The sequence below is a fragment of the Myotis myotis genome, unplaced genomic scaffold, assembly GCF_014108235.1.
Source record: "Myotis myotis isolate mMyoMyo1 unplaced genomic scaffold, mMyoMyo1.p scaffold_m19_p_19, whole genome shotgun sequence".
NCBI classification, from domain to species: domain Eukaryota; kingdom Metazoa; phylum Chordata; class Mammalia; order Chiroptera; family Vespertilionidae; genus Myotis; species Myotis myotis.
In genome coordinates, this window is record NW_023416323.1 from 6,516,632 (window position 1) to 6,524,461 (window position 7,830).

At 44.4% G+C, this 7,830-nt stretch overlaps 1 pseudogene; it reads left to right on the forward strand.

The window, feature by feature from the left end:
- Nucleotides 1–379: 379 nt before the first annotated feature.
- On the forward strand, nt 380–1,050 carry LOC118674077 (annotated as a pseudogene).
- Nucleotides 1,051–7,830: the final 6,780 nt, after the last annotated feature.

Genomic DNA, 7,830 nt, shown 5'->3' on the forward strand with positions numbered 1-7,830 from the left:
AGTAATCAAGGCTCAACAACAGAACAAGGCACACAACCCACACAAGGGCACACCTAGAGTGCCCAGCTTAGGTGACTGGGAAGGCTGTGCCACTGGGCCCTATACTACACAAGGCCACTCCACCAACAATGGGATACTTAGCAGCTCTACCTAATACACAGAAACACACATAGGGAAGCAGCCAAAATATGGAGACAAAGAAACATGTCACAAATGAAAAAACAGGAGAAATCTCCAGAAAAAAGAACTAAATGAAATGGTAGCAAGCAAACTATTAGATACAGAGTTCAAAACAATGGTTATAAGAATGCTCAAGTAATTTAGTGAGAACTTTAAGAACTCAGTGAGAACTTCAACAGCATTAAAAAGGACATAGGAAGCATAAAAAAGAACCAGTCAGAAGTGAAGATTACACTAACCAAAATAAAGAATATTTCACAATGAATCAACAGTAGGGTAGAAGAATCTGAAAATAAAGTCTGAAATTTAGATATGAGGAAGCAAAAAACACCCAATCAGAAGAGCAAAAAGAAAGAAGAATTGCCCAGTGATTGAGCTGCCCCAAGGACTCAGCAACTTTCCCCTTGAGTCCCCCTTACTTTCCGATGATCTGTCCCTGCTGCCTGTCTTCTCCTGCCACAGCCTTCCACAGGCCATTTCCACCAAGGGAAAGGAATCATATGGTATGTCTGCTATCCAGAACCTCCACTCTTTTGACCTCTTTGCTGATGCAAGTAAGGGTGGTGATCTGCTTCCTGCTGGCACTGAGGGTTATATCCACAGAAGAATTCAACAGAGAAATGGCAGGAAGACCCTTACTACTGTCCAAGGGGTCATTGATAATTATGATAAAAAGAAACTCGTGAAGGCCTTTAAGAAGGCCTGAAATGGGCTGTAATTGAGCATCTAAAATACAGAGAAGTAATTCAGCTGCAGGGTGACCAGAGCAAGAACATATGCAAATTCCTTATAGAGGTTGGACTGGCTAAGGAAGACCAGCTGAAGGTTCATGGGTTTTATGTACTTTTGGCTCACTGAAGCTTAAGTGAGGATTTCTTTGCAATGAGTAGAATTTCCCTTCTGTCCCCACAGGTGCAGGTGTTTTCTCAAGGATGCTTATCCTGCTGATTGTATCTAGAGGTTAATTTTAGTTCAAGCTGTTGTTACAATAAAAGCCTAAGGGAGGCAGGTGAACAGGGCTTTTTTGGCTCTTTATGCCAGCTAGCCCCTTAGCCTCTCTTTCACAGAAACGTGTGTCAGAGTAATCATTCATCCATTGTTCAGGGTCTGCTGGTCAGACCCGGCAATGGGAGCATAGGGAACATAGTCAATAATATTCTAGTAACTATGTATGGTGCCTGATGGGTATGAGATTTTTTGGGATCATCACTTAGTAAGTTCTAAACCAGGGGTGGGCAAACTTTTTGACTCGAGGGCCACAGTGGGTTCTTTTATTTTTTAAAATATATTTTATTGATTTTTTACAGAGAGGAAGGGAGAGAGATAGAGAGTTAGAAACATCGATGGGAGAGAAACATCGATCAGCCGCCTCCTGCACATCTCCTACTGGGGATGTGCCCGCAACCCAGGCACATGCCCTTGACCGGAATCAAACCTGGGACTTTTCAGTCCGCAGGCCGACGCTCTATCCACTGAGCCAAACCGGTTTCGGCAGACATAGTGGGTTCTTAAACTGGACCGGAGGGCCGGAACAAAAGCATGGATGGAGTGTTTGTGTGAACTAATATAAATTCAAAGTAAACATCATTACATAAAAGGGTACGGTCTTTTTTTTTTTTAGTTTTATTCATTTCAAACGGGCCGGATCCAGCCCGCGGGCCGTAGTTTGCCCACGGCTGTTCTAAACTTACTAAGTGATCATCCCAAAAAATCCTATTCTATTTTCACTGGGGTATACACCTGATATTAATATAATAATAAAAAAATTAGGAATACATGGGAAATAATGTAAATGCTCATCAAAGTGTTCCTGGTTAAATAAATTATAACATAACCACTAAATGGAATAAAATACATCTCTTAAAAAGAATGAGGAAATGTAGTGGTTTAGAAGGATCTTCAAGATATGTTCTTACTGAAAAGGCATACATAATATGCCAACCTTTATAAAGAAATGAAAAGCCACCCTAGATTTGCTGTGTATACATTAGGAAATTGAAAAGAGGTACTATGCTTATATAATAAACGGCTAATATGCAAATAGACCGAACAGCAGAACAACCAGGAAACCGAACAACCAAACAATCGGTCACTATGATGTGTGCTGACCAGCAGGCGGTGTGTGCAGAACATGGAGGCATTGGCCGCGGAGGTATGGTGGAGCAGGTAAGCAGAGACATAAGACCAAGGCAGGGGACCGGTCGCTGTCATCAGGGCGAGCCTCTGGTGGTTACTGAAAATTCTTTGCTCCTGCATGCTGCGGTGCCAGCACCGCCACTCATACCTGCTGCTGGTGACTAGCGCCGGACCCAATCACTCAGCGCCATCAGTGGGTGCGAGCAGCAGCTGCTGGCCCTGATCGCCCCTGAGGGCTTCTCCACCTCCCCCTGCTCCTAAGGGGTGATCAGGGCAGCAGCTGCCATTTGCACCCACTGCTGGTGCTGGCCCCAATCGCTCCATGCCATCAACAGGTGCAAGCAGAGCCGGGGCTGGCACCATCAACGCATGGGAGCGGCAGCAGCCAGGGCACAGCTGCCAGCAGACAGGGGACCAGGGGTCACGGAAGGAGGGCCCAGGCGGAGTCGCAGGGTATGGGCCGAGACTGCCCCTGTGCCTACCGTAGCCTCGTGGCCAAGTTCCTTTCGAGGTGCACAAATTCATGCACTAGGCTTGTAGTATAGAATAACTGTAGGATGAATTTCAAGAAGCAAGAATTCTGGGCCAAAGGTACTTATTTGAAATTTGAAAGTTACTTATAGGTATTGTTATGTTGTCCTCCATACATGTCCAATTTTGCACTCTCACCAGCTGCCGGGAGCCGGTCCATCCTTGCTGTTTCAAGGGACCTGGCATATATGGCATACTGTTCTTAATATGTTTTAACCAAGGTCACCTCTCTGAGAAAGGTTGTTTCCCCAGGTAGGGATTTTCCCCTGAAGTTAGGGAGAGAATAAAACCCCTTAACTAAGTGCCAGGCAGGTAATTAATCACTAACTACGAACAATCATGCTTAAGCTACATAATCTTTACTCCCTGGAATGGAGATAAGAAACGCCCTAACCTTTGGAATAGAGATTGATAGGACTGGAATCAACTGGTATAAATACAGATGTAACAAGACAACAGGACACAGAACCTAGACACAGAACCTAGACACAGAACCCACACAGAACCTAGAGACAGACAGAAGAACTTCACTGGAGAGAACATGGCAAAAGATCCTGGACAGAAACTGGCCACAGAACCTAGAGACAGAACCTAGCAAGAGAACCTGGCTGAAGAACCTAGAGACAGAATCTGGCTATAGAACCTGGATAGAATATGGCAAGAGAACCTGACTAGAACCTGGTGACTGAACCTGACTGGAGAACCTGGACAGAACCTGGCTGGAGAACCTAGCGAGGGAACATGGCTACAGAACCTGGCTGGAGAACCTGGAGAACCTGGCTGGAGAACCTAGCAAGAGAACATGGACACAGAACCTGGCTGGAGATCCTAACCAGAACTTTGCCGGAGATCCTGACCAGAACTTGGCTAGAGATCCTGGCTAGGCTGCTGATCAACTAAATGCTGTCTCCGTGTCATTCCTTCTTCGCCGACTCCGTCCACACCTTTGAGGACCCCTGGACCTGCTGGGGTTGGACCCCAGCAACCAGCAACTGAAGGACATGAACATTTTCTCACAGCCTAGCCAACATAGTAAGCCGTTAAATGTCTGGGTTCTGCCAATCTATCTAGTTGAAATATTGTAGATCAGTTTTAATTTGCTTTTCCCTTGAGTGAAGTTAAATATTGTTTCATATAAAAGTCATATATATTCCCATTTCCATGAACTATAAGTTCATATCTTTTTTTGAGAGAGAGAGAGAGAGAGAGAGAGAGAGAGAGAGAGAGAGAGAGAGAGAAACATCGATGATTATGGTTCCACTTATTTATGCATTCATTGGTTGATGCTTGTAAGTGTCCTGACCTGGTATATAGTGATATGAGATGATAATAGCTTGTGCTGTGAGTTATGAATATTTTTTCCCAAATTGTCATTTGTCCTTGGTTTTTCTGAAAGCCCTTTGACATGGAGATTTTCGCTTTTGCTTTTGTTTCCTATTTTCTTTTAAACCTGTAAGATTTCTAATCTCAAAGTTTTCTCAATGTGTTTGTATGGTTTCTTTGTTTATATTTGAACCATTTGAAATTTATCCTGATGTATAGTATGAGATAAAGATTTAAAATTTCTTTTTTTTATGGCTACCTGGTTACCCCAACACCAGTTACTAACTTGTCCACATTTTCTCAACTAACTGTTTAAAGATGTCCTCACCCTGCTATCCTACTATGTCCTATAGATCTTACACTAGCCAAGGTTCTTGGGAAACCAGGGTTCTGGCAGGATTGATGAAGCCTTATGGGGGATCTGAAGTGGACATTCTGTGTGAATAAAAAAGAAATCTAAGAACTCAAAGCAACTCTTTCATCATTGATGTTTCTATCTCTTTCTCCCTCTCCCTTCCTCTCTGAAATCAATAAAAAGTATTTTTTAAAATATATATGAGATGGAGGAGAACCAAGATGGCAGCTTAGGTTAACGCCGGAGTTTGCTGCTTTGAACAACTACTTCAAAAGTGAAACCAAAAAACGGAAGGGACATCACCCAGAACTACAGGAACGCTGGCTGAGTGGAAGTCCTACAACTAGGAGGAAAGAGAAACACATACGGACACTCAGAGGAGGCACAGTGCTGAAGTCAAATTCTGAGGTGCGGAGTGCGAGAGCGGGCTGGCAGCGGAGGGCTCGGTTGGCGTTTTCAATCGGGAGGGAGTCGCAGACTCTGAGCTCCAGATCCGGGCGAGTCTTTAGGGACCCAGACTCAAACGGGAGAAGCGGGATTGTCTGGCTTTGGTCAGAGCGAGTGCAGCTTTCTCTCTGAGCTTTGCAGCGGGTGCTGGGACTCAGAGAGGCAGAGCCCCTGGGGTCAGGACTGAGAGCCGCCATAACTGCTCTCTCCGACCCACCCTGTTGATCCTGTTCGACCCGCCCCGCCCAAGCCCTGCACAGAGGCATTTGCCGGATAGCCTCAGGCAAAGGCTAGATTAGCACCTCCCTAGAGGACAGAAGTTCTCTCACTGCTGACACAGCTGATTCTCATAGCCACTTGGCCTGGAGGTCAAACCCTCCCTGGAATTAGCTACAACAATCAAGATTTAACTATAAGACTGTGAACAAAGACCACTAGGGGGTGCACCAAGGAAGCATAACAAAATGCGGAGACAAAGAAACAGGACAAAATTGTCAATGGAAGATATAGAGTTCAGAACCACGCTTTTAAGGTCTCTCAAGAACTGTTTAGAAGCCGCCGATAAACTTAATGAGATCTACAAGAAAACTAATGTGACCCTCGATCTTATATTGGGGAACCAACCAGAAATTAAGCATACACGGACTGAAATAACGAATATTATACAGACTCCCGACAGCAGACCAGAGGAGCGCAAGAATCAAGTCAATGATTTGAAATGCGAGGAAGCAAAAAACACCCAACTAGAAAAGCAAAATGAAAAAAGAATCCAAAAATGCGAGGATAGTGTAAGGAGCCTCTGGGACAGCTTCAAGCGTACCAACATCAGAATTATAGGGGTGCCAGAAGATGAGAGAGAGCAAGATATTGAAAACCTATTTGAAGAAATAATGACAGAAAACTTCCCCCACCTGGTGAAAGAAATGGACTTACAGGTCCAAGAAGCGCGGAGAACCCCAAACAAAAGGAATCCAAAGAGGACCACACCAAGACACATCATCATTAAAATGCCAAGAGCAAAAGATAAAGAGAGAATCTTAAAAACAGCAAGAGAAAGAAACTCAGTTACCTACAAGGGAATACCCATACGACTGTCAGCTGATTTCTCAACAGAAACTTTGCAGGCCAGAAGGGAGTGGCAAGAAATATTCAAAGTGATGAATACCAAGAACCTACAACCAAGATTACTTTATCCAGCAAAGCTATCATTCAGAATTGAAGGTCAGATAAAGAGCTTCACAGATAAGGAAAAGCTAAAGGAGTTCATCACCACCAAACCAGGATTATATGAAATGCTGAAAGGTATCCTTTAAGAAGAGGAAGAGGAAGAAAAAGGTAAAGATACAAATTATGAACAACAAATATGCATCTATCAACAAGTGAATCTAAGAATCAAGTGAATAAATAATCTGATGAACAGAATGAACTGTTGATTATAATAGAATCAGGGACATAGAAAGGGAATGGACTGACTATTCCTGGGGGGGAAAGGGGTGTGGGAGATGCGGGAAGAGACTGGACAAAAATCGTGCACCTATGGATGAGGACAGTGGGTGGGGAGTGAGGACGGAGGGTGGGGCGGGAACTGGGAGGAGGGGAGTTATGGGGGGGAAAAAAAGAGGAACAAATGTAATAATCTGAACAATAAAGATTTAATTTAAAAAAATATATATATATATATATATGAGATGAGTAATCAAAGAAATGCAAATGAAAACAAGGAGATGACCTTCACACCTAGTACACTGGCAAAATGCAGGAAGCTGGTGGTGGGGATGTGGGAACTCAGGAACCCCGTGCACTGTGAGTGGAAGTCAGCCTGGGACAGCCATTCTAATGACTGTCCTGTCCAGCTCTCAGAAGTAGTGGACTACACCTGCTCAGAGAAACACAGGGGGGTGTTTAAACATAGGGGGATGCTTGCTCAAACAATAGGGTAGGTACCTCAGTTTCCAGATTGAGACCTGGAAACTCACATAAATCACCCCATTATGTTGCCAGCCCACATCACACAGGCTATTCTCCTGTGTCTGAGGACCAGAACCACAAAATCGCTTTCCTTAACTCAGTGGCTCCGGGAATACTCTCCGATGACTCAGTGGCTCCTCGAACTGAAACTATAGATAATCTTTAGAGCAGCGGTTCTCAACCTGGGGGTCACAACCCCTTTGGGGGTCAAACGACCCTTTCACAGGGGTCACCTAAGACCATCAGAAAACACATATATAATTACATATTGTTTTTGTGATTAATCACCATGCTTTAATTATGTTCAATTTGTAACAATGAAATTGGGGGTCACCACAACATGAGGAACTGTATTAAAGGGTCGCGGCATTAGGAAGGTTGAGAACCACTGCCTTAGAGATTATTAACTTTGCTCAATTTTGCTTCTGTAAAACTGCTTTCGCAAGATAATTCCACATTCCAATGTCTAGCAGGTTGTGGGTTTTGCCTTTATAAGCTGGCTACTGCTCTCACTCAGGTGCTACAAGATTTGGAGAGCATTTGCCCCCTCGTAGCTTCCGGCTTTAAAATAAATGTGGCTCCTTAATTCAACTTCTTGAGGCATCCTTGTGTGATTCGCGGGGTACATTACAATACCTAGAAGCTCCTGGGGCGTCCCCATGGCTGCCTTGCAGGGGTGTGCCCTTTATGGAGATGAAGATTTGCCCAGACTGAGGAAGCTACCAAGCAGACGCCCCGGGTAGGCCTGGTCCTTTGGAGCTTCCTGTACTTACCCTCTACTGTCCCCTGTCCCCACATACAGTTTCCTGACACCAGGCCCTAGCCCACAGAGTGCCCTCTGCATACCTCAGATTTCTGTTGCAAATTCTATCCAACATTTATCTAGCAAA